Below are 18,429 nucleotides of genomic sequence, written 5' to 3'. Positions count from 1 at the left end.
AGTACAGGGTGATACACACTGGACAGTGAGATGGACACGTTCACAGTGAGGATGAGGAAATTGTGAGGTCAGGGTGATACACCACGGGATAGTGAGATGGAGCCGTTCACAGTGAGGGATGAGGAGATTGTGAGCACAGGGTGATACACAACGTACAGTGAGATGGACACGTTCACAGTGAAGGATGAGGAGATTGTGAGGACAGGTTGATACTCACAGGACAGTGAGATGGACACGTTCACAGTGAGGGATTAGGAGATTGTGAGGACAGGGTGATACACACAGGACAGTGAGATTGTCACGTTCACAGTGAGGGATGAGGAGATTGTGAGGACAGGGTGATACACACCGGACAGTGAGATGGACACGTTCACAGTGAAGGATGAGGAGATTGTGAGGACAGGTTGATACTCACAGGACAGTGAGATGGACAGGTTCACAGTGAGGGATTAGGAGATTGTGAGGACAGGGTGATACACACAGGACAGTGAGATTGTCACGTTCACAGTGAGGGATGAGGAGATTGTGAGTACAGGGTGATACACACCAGACAGTGAGATGGACACGTTCACAGTGAGGGATGAGCTGATTGTGAGGACTGGGTGATACACACCGGACAGTGAGATGAACACGTTCACAGTGAGGGATGAGTTGATTGCGACGACAGGGTGATACTTACCGGACAGTGAGATTGCCACGTTCACAGTGAGGGATGAGGAGATTGTGAGGACAGGGTGATACACACCGGACAGTGAGATGGACACGTTCACAGTGAAGGATGAGGTGATTGCCAGGAAAGGGTGATACACACCGGACAGTGAGATGAACACATTCACAGTGAGGTATGAGGAGATTGTGAGGACAGGGTGATACAGACCGGACGGTGAAATGGACACGTTCACAGTGAGGGATGAGGTGATTGTGAGGACAGGGTGATACACACCGGACAGTGAGATGAACACATTCACAGTGAGGTATGAGGAGATTGTGAGGACAGGGTGATACAGACCGGACGGTGAGATGGACACGTTCACAGTTTGGGATGAGGAGATTGTGAGGACAGGGTGATACAGACCGGACGGTGAGATGGACACGTTCACAGTTTGGGATGAGGAGATTGTGAGGATATGGTGATATACACCGGACAGTTAGATGGACACATTCACAGTGAAGGATGAGGTGATTGCGAGGAAAGGGTGATACACACCGGACAGTGAGATGAACACATTCACAGTGAGGTATGAGGAGATTGTGAGGACAGGGTGATACAGACCGAATGGTGAGATGGACACTTTCACAGTGAAGGATGAGGTGATTGTGAGTACAGGGTGATACACATCGGACAGTGAGATGGACACGTTCACAGTGAGGGATGAGGAGATTGTGAGGACAGGGTGATACACACTGGAGAGTGAGATAAACACGTTCACAGTTAGGGATGAGGAGATTGTGAGGACAGGGTGTTACACACCGGACAGTGAGATGGACACGTTCACAGTGAAGGGTGAGGTGATTGTGAGGACAGGGTGATACACACAGGACAGTGAGATTGTCACGTTCACAATGAGGGATGAGGAGATTGTGAGGACAGGGTGATACACAGCGGACATTGAGATGGACACGTTCACAGTGAGGAATGAGGAGATGGTGAGGACCGGGTGATACACACCAGACAGTGAGATGAACACGTTCACAGTGAGGGATGAGGTGATTGTGAGGACAGTGTGATACACACCAGTCAGTGAGATGAACACGTTCACAGTGAGGGATGAGGTGATTGTGAGTACAGGGTGATACACACTGGACAGTGAGATGGACACGTTCACAGTGAGGATGAGGAAATTGTGAGGTCAGGGTGATACACCACGGGATAGTGAGATGGAGCCGTTCACAGTGTGGGATGAGGAGATTGTGAGCACAGGGTGATACACAACGTACAGTGAGATGGACACGTTCACAGTGAAGGATGAGGAGATTGTGAGGACAGGTTGATACTCACAGGACAGTGAGATGGACACGTTCACAGTGAGGGATTAGGAGATTGTGAGGACAGGGTGATACACACAGGACAGTGAGATTGTCACGTTCACAGTGAGGGATGAGGAGATTGTGAGGACAGGGTGATACACACCGGACAGTGAGATGGACACGTTCACAGTGAAGGATGAGGAGATTGTGAGGACAGGTTGATACTCACAGGACAGTGAGATGGACAGGTTCACAGTGAGGGATTAGGAGATTGTGAGGACAGGGTGATACACACAGGACAGTGAGATTGTCACGTTCACAGTGAGGGATGAGGAGATTGTGAGTACAGGGTGATACACACCAGACAGTGAGATGGACACGTTCACAGTGAGGGATGAGCTGATTGTGAGGACTGGGTGATACACACCGGACAGTGAGATGAACACGTTCACAGTGAGGGATGAGTTGATTGCGACGACAGGGTGATACTTACCGGACAGTGAGATGGACACGTTCACAGTGAAGGATGAGGTGATTGCGAGGAAAGGGTGATACACACCGGACAGTGAGATGAACACATTCACAGTGAGGTATGAGGAGATTGTGAGGACAGGGTGATACAGACCGGACGGTGAAATGGACACGTTCACAGTGAGGGATGAGGTGATTGTGAGGACAGGGTGATACACACCGGACAGTGAGATGAACACATTCACAGTGAGGTATGAGGAGATTGTGAGGACAGGGTGATACAGACCGGACGGTGAGATGGACACGTTCACAGTTTGGGATGAGGAGATTGTGAGGACTTGGTGATACACACCGGACAGTGAGATGGACACGTTCACAGTGAAGGATGAGGTGATTGCGAGGAAAGGGTGATACACACTGGACAGTGAGATGAACACATTCACAGTGAGGTATGAGGAGATTGTGAGGACAGGGTGATACAGACCGGATGGTGAGATGGACACTTTCACAGTGAGGGATGAGGTGATTGTGAGGACAGGGTGATACACATCGGACAGTGAGATGGACACGTTCACAGTGAGGGATGAGGAGATTGTGAGGACAGGGTGATACACACCGGACAGTGAGATGGACACGTTCACAGTGAAGGATGAGGTGATTGCGAGGACAGGGTGATACAAAACGGATATTGAGATGGACATGTTCACAGTGCAGGATGAGGTGATTGTGAGGACAGGGTGATACAGACCGGACAGTGAGATGGACACGTTCACAGTGAAGGATGAGGTGTTTGTGAGGACAGGGTGATACACACAGGACAGTGAGATTGTCACGTTCACAGTGAGGGATGAGGTGATTGTGAGGACAGGGTGATACACACCGGACATTGAGATGAACACGTTCACAGTGAGGGATGAGGAGATTGTGAGGACAGGGTGATACACACCGGACATTGAGATGAACACGTTCACAGTGAGGGATGAGGAGATTGTGAGGACAGTGTGATACACACCAGACAGTGAGATGGGCACGTTCACAGTGAGGGATGAGGTGATTGTGAGGACAGGGTGATACACCAAGGAGAGTGAGATGAACACGTTCACAGTGAGGGATGAGGTGATTGCGAGGACAGGGTGATACTTACCGGACAGTGAGATTGTCACGTTCACAGTGAGGGATGAGGAGATTGTGAGGACAGGGTGATACACACAGGACAGTGAGATTGTCACGTTCACAATGAGGGATGAGGAGATTGTGAGGACAGGGTGATACACAGCGGACATTGAGATGGACACGTTCACAGTGAGGAATGAGGAGATTGTGAGGACCGGGTGATACACACCAGACAGTGAGATGAACACGTTCACAGTGAGGGATGAGGTGATTGTGAGGACACGGTGATACACACCGGACATTGAGATGAACACGTTCACAGTGAGGGATGAGGAGATTGTGAGGACAGGGTGATACACACCAGACAGTGAGATGAACACGTTCACAGTGAGGGATGAGGTGATTGTGAGGACAGGGTGATACACACTGGACAGTGAGATACACACGTTCACAGTTAGGGATGAGGAGATTACGAGGACAGGGTGATACACACCGGACAGTGAGATGGACACGTTCACAGTGAGGGATGAGGAAATTGTGAGGTCAGGGTGATACACCACGGGATAGTGAGATGGAGACGTTCACAGTGAGGGATGAGGAGATTGTGAGGACAGGGTGATACACAACGGACAGTGAGATGGACACGTTCACAGTGAGGGATGAGGAGATTGTGAGGACAGGTTAATACTCACAGGACAGTGAGATGGACACGTTCACAGTGAGGGATTAGGAGATTGTGAGGACAGGGTGATACACACAGGACAGTGAGATTGTCACGTTCACAGTGAGGGATGAGGAGATTGTGAGGACAGGGTGTTACACACCGGACAGTGAGATGGACACGTTCACAGTGAGGGATGAGGTGATTGCGAGGACTGGGTGATATACACCGGACAGTGAGATGAACACGTTCACAGTGAGGGATGAGTTGATTGCGAGGACAGGGTGATACTTACCGGACAGTGAGATTGTCACGTTCACAGTGAGGGATGAGGAGATTGTGAGGACAGGGTGATACACACCGGACAGTGAGATGGACACGTTCACAGTGAAGGATGAGGTTATTGTGAGTACAGGGTGATACACACTGGACAGTGAGATTGTCACGTTCACAGTGAGGATGAGGAAATTGTGAGGTCAGGGTGATACACCACGGGATAGTGAGATGGAGCCGTTCACAGTGAGGGATGAGGAGATTGTGAGCACAGGGTGATACACAACGTACAGTGAGATGGACACGTTCACAGTGAGGGATGAGGTGATTGTGAGTACAGGGTGATACACACTGGACAGTGAGATGGACACGTTCACAGTGAGGATGAGGAAATTGTGAGGTCAGGGTGATACACCACGGGATAGTGAGATGGAGACGTTCACAGTGAGGGATGAGGAGATTGTGAGGACAGGGTGATACACAACGGACAGTGAGATGGACACGTTCACAGTGAGGGATGAGGAGATTGTGAGGACAGGTTAATACTCACAGGACAGTGAGATGGACACGTTCACAGTGAGGGATTAGGAGATTGTGAGGACAGGGTGATACACACAGGACAGTGAGATTGTCACGTTCACAGTGAGGGATGAGGAGATTGTGAGGACAGGGTGTTACACACCGGACAGTGAGATGGACACGTTCACAGTGAGGGATGAGGTGATTGCGAGGACTGGGTGATATACACCGGACAGTGAGATGAACACGTTCACAGTGAGGGATGAGTTGATTGCGAGGACAGGGTGATACTTACCGGACAGTGAGATTGTCACGTTCACAGTGAGGGATGAGGAGATTGTGAGGACAGGGTGATACACACCGGACAGTGAGATGGACACGTTCACAGTGAAGGATGAGGTTATTGCGAGGAAAGGGTGATACACACCGGAGAATGAGATGAACACATTCACAGTGAGGTATGAGGAGATTGTGAGGACAGGGTGATACAGACCGGACGTTGAGATGGACACGTTCACAGTGAGGGATGAGGTGATTGTGAGGACAGGGTGATACACACCGGACAGTGAAATGAACACATTCACAGTGAGGTATGAGGAGATTGTGAGGACAGGGTGAAACAGACCGGACAGTGAGATTGTCACGTTCACAGTGAGGGATGAGGAGATTGTGAGGATAGGGTGATACACACCGGACAGTGAGATGGACACGTTCACAGTGAAGGATGAGGTGATTGCGAGGAAAGGGTGATACACACTGGACAGTGAGATGAACACATTCACAGTGAGGTATGAGGAGATTGTGAGGACAGGGTGATACAGACCGGACGGTGAGATGGACACGTTCACAGTGAGGGATGAGGAGATTGTGAGGACAGGGTGATACACACTGGAGAGTGAGATAAACACGTTCACAGTGAGGGATGAGGAGATTGTGAGGACAGGGTGTTACACACCGGACAGTGAGATGAACACGTTCACAGTGAGGGATGTGGTGATTGTGAGTACAGGGTGATACACACTGGACAGTGAGATGGACACGTTCACAGTGAGGATGAGGAAATTGTGAGGTCAGGGTGATACACCACGGGATAGTGAGATGGAGCCGTTCACAGTGAGGGATGAGGAGATTGTGAGCACAGGGTGATACACAACGTACAGTGAGATGGACACGTTCACAGTGAAGGATGAGGAGATTGTGAGGACAGGTTGATACTCACAGGACAGTGAGATGGACACGTTCACAGTGAGGGATTAGGAGATTGTGAGGACAGGGTGATACACACAGGACAGTGAGATTGTCACGTTCACAGTGAGGGATGAGGAGATTGTGAGGACAGGGTGATACACACCGGACAGTGAGATGGACACGTTCACAGTGAAGGATGAGGAGATTGTGAGGACAGGTTGATACTCACAGGACAGTGAGATGGACAGGTTCACAGTGAGGGATTAGGAGATTGTGAGGACAGGGTGATACACACAGGACAGTGAGATTGTCACGTTCACAGTGAGGGATGAGGAGATTGTGAGGACAGGGTGATACACACCAGACAGTGAGATGGACACGTTCACAGTGAGGGATGAGCTGATTGTGAGGACTGGGTGATACACACCGGACAGTGAAATGGACACGTTCACAGTGAGGGATGAGGTGATTGTGAGGACAGGGTGATACACACCGGACAGTGAGATGAACACATTCACAGTGAGGTATGAGGAGATTGTGAGGACAGGGTGATACAGACCGGACGGTGAGATGGACACGTTCACAGTTTGGGATGAGGAGATTGTGAGGACTTGGTGATACACAACGGACAGTGAGATGGACACGTTCACAGTGAAGGATGAGGTGATTGCGAGGAAAGGGTGATACACACTGGACAGTGAGATGAACACATTCACAGTGAGGTATGAGGAGATTGTGAGGACAGGGTGATACAGACCGGATGGTGAGATGGACACTTTCACAGTGAGGGATGAGGTGATTGTGAGGACAGGGTGATACACATCGGACAGTGAGATGGACACGTTCACAGTGAGGGATGAGGAGATTGTGAGGACAGGGTGATACACACCGGACAGTGAGATGGACACGTTCACAGTGAAGGATGAGGTGATTGCGAGGACAGGGTGATACAAAACGGATATTGAGATGGACATGTTCACAGTGCAGGATGAGGTGATTGTGAGGACAGGGTGATACAGACCGGACAGTGAGATGGACACGTTCACAGTGAAGGATGAGGTGTTTGTGAGGACAGGGTGATACACACAGGACAGTGAGATTGTCACGTTCACAGTGAGGGATGAGGAGATTGTGAGGACAGGGTGATACACACCAGACAGTGAGATGAACACGTTCACAGTGAGGGATGAGGAGATTGTGAGGACAGGGTGATACACACGGGACACTGAGATGGACACGTTCACAGTGAGTGATGAGGAAATTGTGAGGACAGTGTGATACACCACGGGTTAGTGAGATGGACCCGTTCACAGTGAGGGATGAGGAGATTGTGAGGACAGGGTGATACACAACGGACAGTGAGATGGACACGTTCACAGTGAGGTATGAGGAGATTGTGAGGACAGGGTGATACAGACCGGACGGTGAGATGGACACGTTCTCAGTTTGGGATGAGGAGATTGTGAGGACTTGGTGATACACACCGGACAGTGAGATGGACACGTTCACAGTGAAGGATGAGGTGATTGCGAGGAAAGGGTGATACACACTGGACAGTGAGATGAACACATTCACAGTGAGGTATGAGGAGATTGTGAGGACAGGGTGATACAGACCGGATGGTGAGATGGACACTTTCACAGTGAGGGATGAGGTGATTGTGAGGACAGGGTGATACACATCGGACAGTGAGATGGACACGTTCACAGTGAGGGATGAGGAGATTGTGAGGACAGGGTGATACACACCGGACAGTGAGATGGACACGTTCACAGTGAAGGATGAGGTGATTGCGAGGACAGGGTGATACACAACGGATATTGAGATGGACATGTTCACAGTGCAGGATGAGGTGTTTGTGAGGACAGGGTGATACACACAGGACAGTGAGATTGTCACGTTCACAGTGAGGGATGAGGAGATTGTGAGGACAGGGTGATACACACCAGACAGTGAGATGAACACGTTCACAGTGAGGGATGAGGAGATTGTGAGGACAGGGTGATACACACGGGACACTGAGATGGACACGTTCACCGTGAGTGATGAGGAAATTGTGAGGACAGTGTGATACACCACGGGTTAGTGAGATGGACCCGTTCACAGTGAGGGATGAGGAGATTGTGAGGACAGGGTGATACACAACGGACAGTGAGATGGACACGTTCACAGTGAGGGATGAGGAGATTGTGAGGACTGGGTGAAACGCATAGGACAGTGATATGGACACGTTCACTGTTAGGGATGAGGAGATAGTGAGGACAGGTTGATACTCAAAGGACAGTGAGATGGACACGTTCACAGTGAGGGATGAGGAGATTGTGAGGACAGGGTGATACACACAGGACAGTGAGATTGTCACGTTCACAGTGAGGGATGAGGAGATTGTGAGGACAGGGTGTTACACAGCGGACAGAGAAATGGACACGTTCACATTGAGGAATGAGGAGATTGTGAGGACAGGGTGATACACACAGGACAGTGAGATGAACACGTTCACAGTGAGGGATGAGGAGATTGTGAGGACAGGGTGATACACACCAGACAGTGAGATGAACACGTTCACAGTGAGGGATGAGGTGATTGTCAGGACAGGGTGATACACACCGGACAGTGAGATGAACACGTTCACAGTGAGGGATGAGGAGATTGTGAGGACAGGTTGATACACACCGGACAGTGAGATGGACACGTTCACAGTGAGGGATGAGGAGATTGTGAGGACAGGGTGATACACTGGACAGTGAGATGAACACGTTCACAGTGAGGGATGAGGTGATTGTGAGGACAGGGTGATACACACCGGACAGTGAGATTGTCACGTTCACAGTGAGGGATGAGGAGATTGTGAGGACAGGGTGTTACACACCGGACAGTGAGATGGACAGGTTCATAGTGAGGGATGAGGAGATTGTGAGGGCAGGGTCATACACAGCGGACAGTGAGATGGACACGTTCACAGTGAGGGATGAGGAGATTGTGAGGACAGGGTGATACGCACAGGACAGTGATATTGTCACGTTCACAGTTAGGGATGAGGAGATTGTGAGGACAGGTTGATACTCAAAGAACGGTGAGATGGACACGTTCACAGTGAGGGATGAGGAGATTGTGACGACAGGGTGATACACACAGGACAGTGAGATGGACACGTTCACAGTGAGGGATGAGGAGATTGTGAGGACAGGGTGATACACACCGGACACTGAGATGGACACGTTCACAGAGAAGGATGAGGTGATTGCGAGGAAAGGGTGATACACACCGGACAGTGAGATGAACACGTTCACAGTGAGGGATCAGGAGATTGTGAAGACAGGGTGATACACACCGGACAGTGAGATGGACACGTTCACAGTGAGGGATGAGGTGATTGTGAGGACAGGGTGATACACACCGGACAGTGAGATGAATACGTTCACAGTGAGTGATGAGAAGATTGTGAGGACAAGTTGATACACACCGGACAGTGACATGGACACGTTCACAGTGAAGGATGAGGTGATTGTGAGGACAGGGTGATACACACCGGATTGTGAGATGGACATATTCACAGTGAAGGATGAAGTGATTGTGAGGACAGGGTGATACACACCGGACTGTGAGATGAACATGTTCACAGTGAGGGATGAGGAGATTGTGAGGACAGTGTGATACACACCGAACAGTGAGATGGACACGTTCACAGTGAGGGATGAGGAAATTGTGAGGACAGGGTGATACACCACGGGATAGTGAGATGGACCCGTTCACACTGAGGGATGAGGAGATTGTGAGGACAGGGTGATACACACCGGACAGTCAGATGGACACGTTCACAGTGAGGGATGAGGTGATTGTGAGGACACGGTGATACACACCGGACAGTGAGCTGAACACGTTCACAGTGAGGGATGAGGAGATTGTGAGGACAGGGTGATACACACTGGACAGAGAGATGGACACGTTCACAGTGAGGGATGAGGTGATTGTGAGGACAGGGTGATACACACCGGACAGTGAGATGAACACGTTCACAGTGAGGGATGAGGAGATTGTGAGGACAGGGTGATACACACCGGACAGTGAGATGGACACGTTCACAGTGAGGGATGAGGTGATTGTGAGGACAGGGTGATACACACCGGACAGTGAGATGGACACGTTCACAGTGAGGGATGAGGAGATTGTGAGGACAAGTTGATACAAACCGGACAGTGAGATGGTCGGGTTCATAGTGCGGTGTGAGGAGATTGGGAGAACGGGGTGATATACACCGGACAGTGAGATGGAGACGATCACAGTGAGGGATGAGGAAATTGAGAGGACAGGGTGATACACACCGGACAGTGAGATTGTCACGTTCACAGTGAGGGATGAGGAGATTGTGAGGACAGGGTGATACACACCGGACAGTGAGATGGCCACGTTCACAGTGAGGGATGAGGTGATTGCGAGGACAGGGTGATACTTACCGGACAGTGAGATTGTCACGTTCACAGTGAGGGATGAGGAGATTGGGATGACTGGGTGATACACACCGGACAGTGAGATGGAGACGATCACAGTGAGGTATGAGGAGATTGGGAGGACAGGGTGATACACACCGGACAGTGAGATGAACACGTTCACAGTGAAGGATGAGGTGATTGCGAGGACAGGGTGATACACACCGGACAGTGAGATTGTCACGTTCACAGTGAGGTATGAGGAGATTGTGAGGACAGGGTGATACACACAGGACAGTGAGATGGACACGTTCACAGTGAGGGATGAGGAGATTGTGAGGACAGGGTGATACACACCGGACAGTGAGATGGACACGTTCACAGTGAGGGATGAGGAGATCGTGAGGACAGGGTGATACACACAAGACAGTGAGAGGGAGACGATCACACTGAGGTATGAGGAGATTGGGCGGACATGGTGATACACACCGGACAGTGAGATGAACACGTTCACAGTGAAGGATCAGGTGTTTGCGAGGACAGGGTGATACACACCGGACAGTGAGATTGTCACGTTCACAGTGAGGGATGAGGAGATTGTGAGGACAGGGTGATACACACCGGACAGTGAGATGGACACGTTCACAGTGAAGGATAAGGTGATTGCGAGGACAGGGTGATACACACCGGACAGTGAGATGAACACGTTCACAGTGAGGGATGAGGAAATTGTGAGGACAGGGTGATACACACCAGACAGTGAGATGGACACGTTCACAGTGAAGGATAAGGTGTTTGCGAGGACAGTGTGATACTCACCGGACAGTGAGATGGACGGGTTATTGTGCGGTGTGAGGAGATTGGGAGAACAGGGTGATACAAACCGGACAGTGAGATGAACACGTTCACAGTGAGGGATGAGGAGATTGGGATGACAGGGTGATACACACCGGACTGTGAGATGGAGATGTTCACAGTGAAGGATGAGGTGATTGCGAGGACAGGGTGATACACACCGGACAGTGAGATGAACACGTTCACAGTGAAGGATGAGGTGATTGCGAGGACAGGGTGATACACACCGGACAGTGAGATTGTCACGTTCACAGTGAGGTATGAGGAGATTGTGAGGACAGGGTGATACACACAGGACAGTGAGATGGACACGTTCACAGTGAGGGATGAGGAGATTGTGAGGACAGGGTGATACACACCGGACAGTGAGATGGACACGTTCACAGTGAGGGATGAGGAGATCGTGTGGACAGGGTGATACACACAAGACAGTGAGAGGGAGACGATCACACTGAGGTATGAGGAGATTGGGCGGACATGGTGATACACACCGGACAGTGAGATGAACACGTTCACAGTGAAGGATCAGGTGTTTGCGAGGACAGGGTGATACACACCGGACAGTGAGATTGTCACGTTCACAGTGAGGGATGAGGAGATTGTGAGGACAGGGTGATACACACCGGACAGTGAGATGGACACGTTCACAGTGAAGGATAAGGTGATTGCGAGGACAGGGTGATACACACCGGACAGTGAGATGAACACGTTCACAGTGAGGGATGAGGAAATTGTGAGGACAGGGTGATACACACCAGACAGTGAGATGGACACGTTCACAGTGAAGGATAAGGTGTTTGCGAGGACAGTGTGATACTCACCGGACAGTGAGATGGACGGGTTATTGTGCGGTGTGAGGAGATTGGGAGAACAGGGTGATACAAACCGGACAGTGAGATGAACACGTTCACAGTGAGGGATGAGGAGATTGGGATGACAGGGTGATACACACCGGACTGTGAGATGGAGATGTTCACAGTGAAGGATGAGGTGATTGCGAGGACAGGGTGATACACACCGGACAGTGAGATGGAGACGTTCACAGTGAGGGATCAGGAGATTGTGAGGACAGGGTGATACACACTGGACAGTGAGATGGACACGTTCACAGTGAGGGATGAGGAGATTGTGAGGACAGGGTGATACACACTGGACAGTGAGATGGACACGATCACAGTGTGGGATGACAAGATTGTGAGGAGAGACTGATTCTCACCGGACAGTGAGATGGACACGTTCACAGTGAAGGATGAGGTGATTGCGAGGACAGGGTGATACACACCGGACAGTGAGATGAACACGTTCACAGTGAGTGATGAGCAGATTGTGAGGACAGGGTGATACACACCGGACAGTGAGATGGACACGTTCACAATGAGGGATGAGGAAATTGTGAGGACAGGGTGACACACACCGGACAGTGAGATGGACACGTTCACAGTGAGGGATGAGGAGATTGAGATGACAGGGTGATAGACACCGGGCAATGAGATGGACACGTTCACAGTGAGGGATGAGGAGATTGTGAGGACAGGTTGATACACACCGGACAGTGAGATGGACACGTTCACAGTGAAGGATAAGGTGATTGTGAGGACAGGGTGATACACTGGACAGTGAGATGAACACGTTCACAGTTAGGGATGAGGTGATTGTGAGGACAGGGTGAGACACACCGGACAGTGAGATGGACACGTTCACAGTGAAGGATGAGGTGATTGTGAGGACAGGGTGATACACACCGGATAGTGAGATGGACGGGTTCATAGTGCGGTGTGAGGAGATTGGGAGAACAGGGTGATACACACTGGACAGTGAAATGAACACGTTCACAGTGAAGGATGAGGTGATTGTGAGGACAGGGTGATACACACAGGACAGTGAGATTGTCACGTTCACAGTGAGGGATGAGGAGATTGTGAGGACAGGGTGATACACACTGGACAGTGAGATGGACACGTTCACAGTGAGGGCTGATGTGTTTGTGAGGTCAGGGTGATACACAAAGGACAGTGAGATGGACACGTTCACAGTGAGGGATGAGGAGATTGTGAGGACAGGGTGATACACACCGGACAGTGAGATGGACACGTTCACAGTGAGGGATGAGGAGATTGTGAGGACAGGGTGATACACACAGGACAGTGAGATTGTCACGTTCACAGTGAGGGATGAGGAGATTGTGAGGACAGGGTGATACACACCGGACAGTGAGATTGTCACGTTCACAGTGAGGGATGAGGAGATTGTGAGGACAGCGTGATACACACCGGACAGTGAGATGGACACGTACACAGTGAGGGATGAGGTGATTGTGAAGACAGGGTGATACACACTGGACAGAGAGATGGACACGTTCACAGTGAGGGATGAGGAGATTGTGAGGACAGGGTGATACACACCGGACAGTGAGATGGACACGTTCACAGTGAGGGATGAGGTGATTGTGAGGACAGGGTGATACACACCGGACAGTGAGATGGACACGTTCACAGTGAGGGATGAGGTGATTGTGAGGACAGGGTGATACACACCAGACAGTGAGATGGACACGTTCACAGTGAGGGATGAGGTGATTGTGAGGACAGGGTGATACACACTGGACAGAGAGATGGACACGTTCACAGTGAGGGATGAGGAGATTGTGAGGACAGGGTGATACACACCGGACAGTGAGATGGACACGTTCACAGTGAGGGATGAGGTGATTGTGAGGACAGGGTGATACACACCGGACAGTGAGATGGACACGTTCACAGTGAGGGATGAGGAGATTGTGAGGACAAGTTGATACACACCGGACAGTGAGATGGACGGGTTCATAGTGCGGTGTGAGGAGATTGGGAGAACAGGGTGATACACACCGGACAGTGAGATGGAAACGTTCACAGTGAGGGATGAGGAAATTGAGAGGACAGGGTGATACATACCTGACATTGATTTGGACACGTTCACAGTGAGGGATGAGGTGATTGTGAGGACAGGGTGATACACACTGGACAGTGAGATGGACACGATCACAGTGTGGGATGACAAGATTGTGAGGAGAGAGTGATACTCACCGGACAGTGAGATGGACACTTTCACAGTGAAGGATGAGGTTATTGCGAGGACATGGTGATACACACCGGAGAGTGAGATGAACACGTTCACAGTGAGGGATGAGGAGATTGTGAGGACAGGGTGATACACACCGGACAGTGAGATGGACACGTTCACAGTGAACGATGAGGTGATTGCGAGGACAGAGTGATACACACCGGACAGTGAGATGAACACGTTCACAGTGAGTGATGAGCAGATTGTGAGGACAGGGTGATACACACCGGACAGTGAGATGGACACGTTCACAGTGAGGAATGAGGTGATTGTGAGGACAGGGTGATACACACAGGACAGTGAAATGGACACTTTCACAGTGAGGGATGAGGAGATTGTGAGGACAGGGTGATACACACCGGACAGTGAGATGGACACGTTCACAGTGAGGGATGAGGAGATTGTGAGGACAAGGTGATTCATACCGGACAGTGAGATGGAGACTTTCACAGTGAGAGATGAGGAGATTGTGAGGTTAGGGTGATACACACCGGACAGTGAGATGGACACGATCACAGTGTGGGATGAGGAGCTTGGGATGACTCGGTGATACACACCGAACAGTGAGATGGGTCACGATCACAGTGAGGTATGAGTAGATTGGGAGGACAGGGTGATACACACCGGACAGTGAGATGGATACGGTCACAGTGAGGGATGAGGAGATAGTGAGGACAGGGTGATACTCACCGGACAGTGAGATGGACATGTTTACAGTGAGAAATGAGGAGATTGTGAGGACAGGGTGATACTCACAGGACAGTGAGATGGACACGTTCACAGTGAGTGATGAGGAGATTGTGAGGACAGGGTGATACATACCGGACAGTGAGATGGACACGTTCACAGTGAGTGAGGAGGAAATTGTGAGGACAGGGTGACACACACCGGACAGTGAGATGGACACGTTCACAGTGAGGGATGAGGAGATTGAGATGACAGGGTGATACACACCGGACAGTGAGATGGACACGTTCTCAGTGAAGGATAAGGTGATTGTGAGGACAGGGTGATACACACCGGACAGTGAGATGGACACGTTCACAGTGAAGGATAAGGTGATTGTGAGGACAGGGTGATACACTGGACAGTGAGATGAACACGTTCACAGTGAGGGATGAGGTGATTGTGAGGACAGGGTGATACACACCGGACAGTGAGATGGACACGTTCACAGTGAGGGATGATGTGTTTGTGAGGTCAGGGTGATACACAACGGACAGTGAGATGGACACGTTCACAGTGAGGGATGAGGAGATTGTAAGGACAGGGTGATACACACCGGACAGTGAGATGGACACGTTCACAGTGAGGGATGAGGAGATTGTGAGGACTGGGTGATACACACCGGACAGTGAGATTGACACGTTCACAGTGAGGGATGAGGAGATTGTGAGGACAGCGTGATACACACCGGACAGTGAGATAGACATGTTCATAGTGAGGGATGAGGAGATTGTTAGGACAGGGTGATACACACCTCACTGTGAGATGAACACGGTCACAGTGAGGGATGAGGAGATTGTGAGGACAAGTTGATACACACCGGACAGTGAGATGGACGGGTTCATAGTGCGGTGTGAGGAGATTGGGAGAACGGGGTGATACACACCGGACAGTGAGATGGAGACGATCACAGTGAGGTATGAGGAGATTGGGATGACTGGGTGATACACACCGGACAGTGAGTTGGAGACGATCACAGTGAGGTATGAGGAGATTGGGAGGACAGGGTGATACACACCGGACAGTGAGATGAACACGTTCACAGTGAAGGATGAGGTGATTGCGAGGACAGGGTGATACACACCGGACAGTGAGATTGTCATGTTCACAGTGAGGGATGAGGAGATTGTGAGGACAGGGTGATACACACCGGACAGTGAGATTGTCACGTTCACAGTGAGGGATGAGGAGATTGTGAGGACAGCGTGATACACACCGGACAGTGAGATAGACATGTTCATAGTGAGGGATGAGGAGATTGTTAGGACAGGGTGATACACACCTCACTGTGAGATGAACACGTTCACAGTGAGGGATGAGGAGATTGTGAGGACAGGGTGATACACACCAGACAGTGAGATGGACACGTTCACAGTGAGGGATGAGGTGATTGTGAGGACAGGGTGATACACACTGGACAGAGAGATGGACACGTTCACAGTGAGGGATGAGGAGATTGTGAGGACAGGGTGATACACACCGGACAGTGAGATGGACACGTTCACAGTGAGGGATGAGGTGATTGTGAGGACAGGGTGATACACACCGGACAGTGAGATGGACACGTTCACAGTGAGGGATGAGGAGATTGGGAGGACAGGGTGATACACACTGGACAGTGAGATGGACACGATCACAGTGTGGGATGACAAGATTGTGAGGAGAGAGTGATACTCACCGGACAGTGAGATGGACACGTTCACAGTGAAGGATGAGGTGATTGCGAGGACATGGTGATACACACCGGAGAGTGAGATGAACACGTTCACAGTGAGGGATGAGGAGATTGTGAGGACAGGGTGATACACACCGGACAGTGAGATGGACACGTTCACAGTGAACGATGAGGTGATTGCGAGGACAGGGTGATACACACCGGACAGTGAGATGAACACGTTCACAGTGAGTGATGAGCAGATTGTGAGGACAGGGTGATACACACTGGACAGTGAGATGGACACGTTCACAGTGAGGGATGAGGAGATTGTGAGGACAAGGTAATACACACCGGACAGTGAGATGGACACGATCACAGTGTGGGATGAGGAGCTTGGGATGACTCGGTGATACACACCGAACAGTGAGATGGACACGTTCACAGTGAGGGTGGAGTAGATTGGGAGGACAGGGTGATACACACCGGACAGTGAGATGGATACGGTCACAGTGAGGGATGAGGAGATTGTGAGGACAGGGTGATACTCACCGGACAGTGAGATGGACATGTATACAGTGAGAAATGAGGAGATTGTGAGGACAGGGTGATACTCACAGGACAGTGAGATGGACACGTTCACAGTGAGTGATGAGGAGATTGTGAGGACAGGGTGATACATACCGGACAGTGAGATGGACACGTTCACAGTGAGTGATGAGGAAATTGTGAGGACAGGGTGACACACACCGGACAGTGAGATGGACACGTTCACAGTGAGGGATGAGGAGATTGAGATGACAGGGTGATACACACCGGACAGTAAGATGGACACGTTCACAGTGAGGGATGAGGAGATTGTGAGGACAGGTTGATACACACCGGACAGTGAGATGGACACGTTCACAGTGAAGGATAAGGTGATTGTGAGGACAGGGTGATACACTGGACAGTGAGATGAACACGTTCACAGTTAGGGATGAGGTGATTGTGAGGACAGGGTGAAACACACCGGACAGTGAGATGGACACGTTCACAGTGAAGGATGAGGTGATTGTGAGGACAGGGTGATACACACCGGACAGTGAGATAGACATGTTCATAGTGAGGGATGAGGAGATTGTTAGGACAGGGTGATACACACCTCACTGTGAGATGAACACGTTCACAGTGAGGGATGAGGAGATTGTGAGGACAGGGTGATACACACCAGACAGTGAGATGGACACGTTCACAGTGAGGGATGAGGTGATTGTGAGGACAGGGTGATACACACTGGACAGAGAGATGGACACGTTCACAGTGAGGGATGAGGAGATTGTGAGGACAGGGTGATACACACCGGACAGTGAGATGGACACGTTCACAGTGAGGGATGAGGTGATTGTGAGGACAGGGTGATACACACCGGACAGTGAGATGGACACGTTCACAGTGAGGGATGAGGAGATTGTGAGGACAAGTTGATACACACC

Source organism: Hemitrygon akajei, chromosome 7, assembly GCF_048418815.1.
Source record: "Hemitrygon akajei chromosome 7, sHemAka1.3, whole genome shotgun sequence".
Taxonomy (NCBI): domain Eukaryota; kingdom Metazoa; phylum Chordata; class Chondrichthyes; order Myliobatiformes; family Dasyatidae; genus Hemitrygon; species Hemitrygon akajei.
This window is presented reverse-complemented; position numbering follows the sequence as displayed.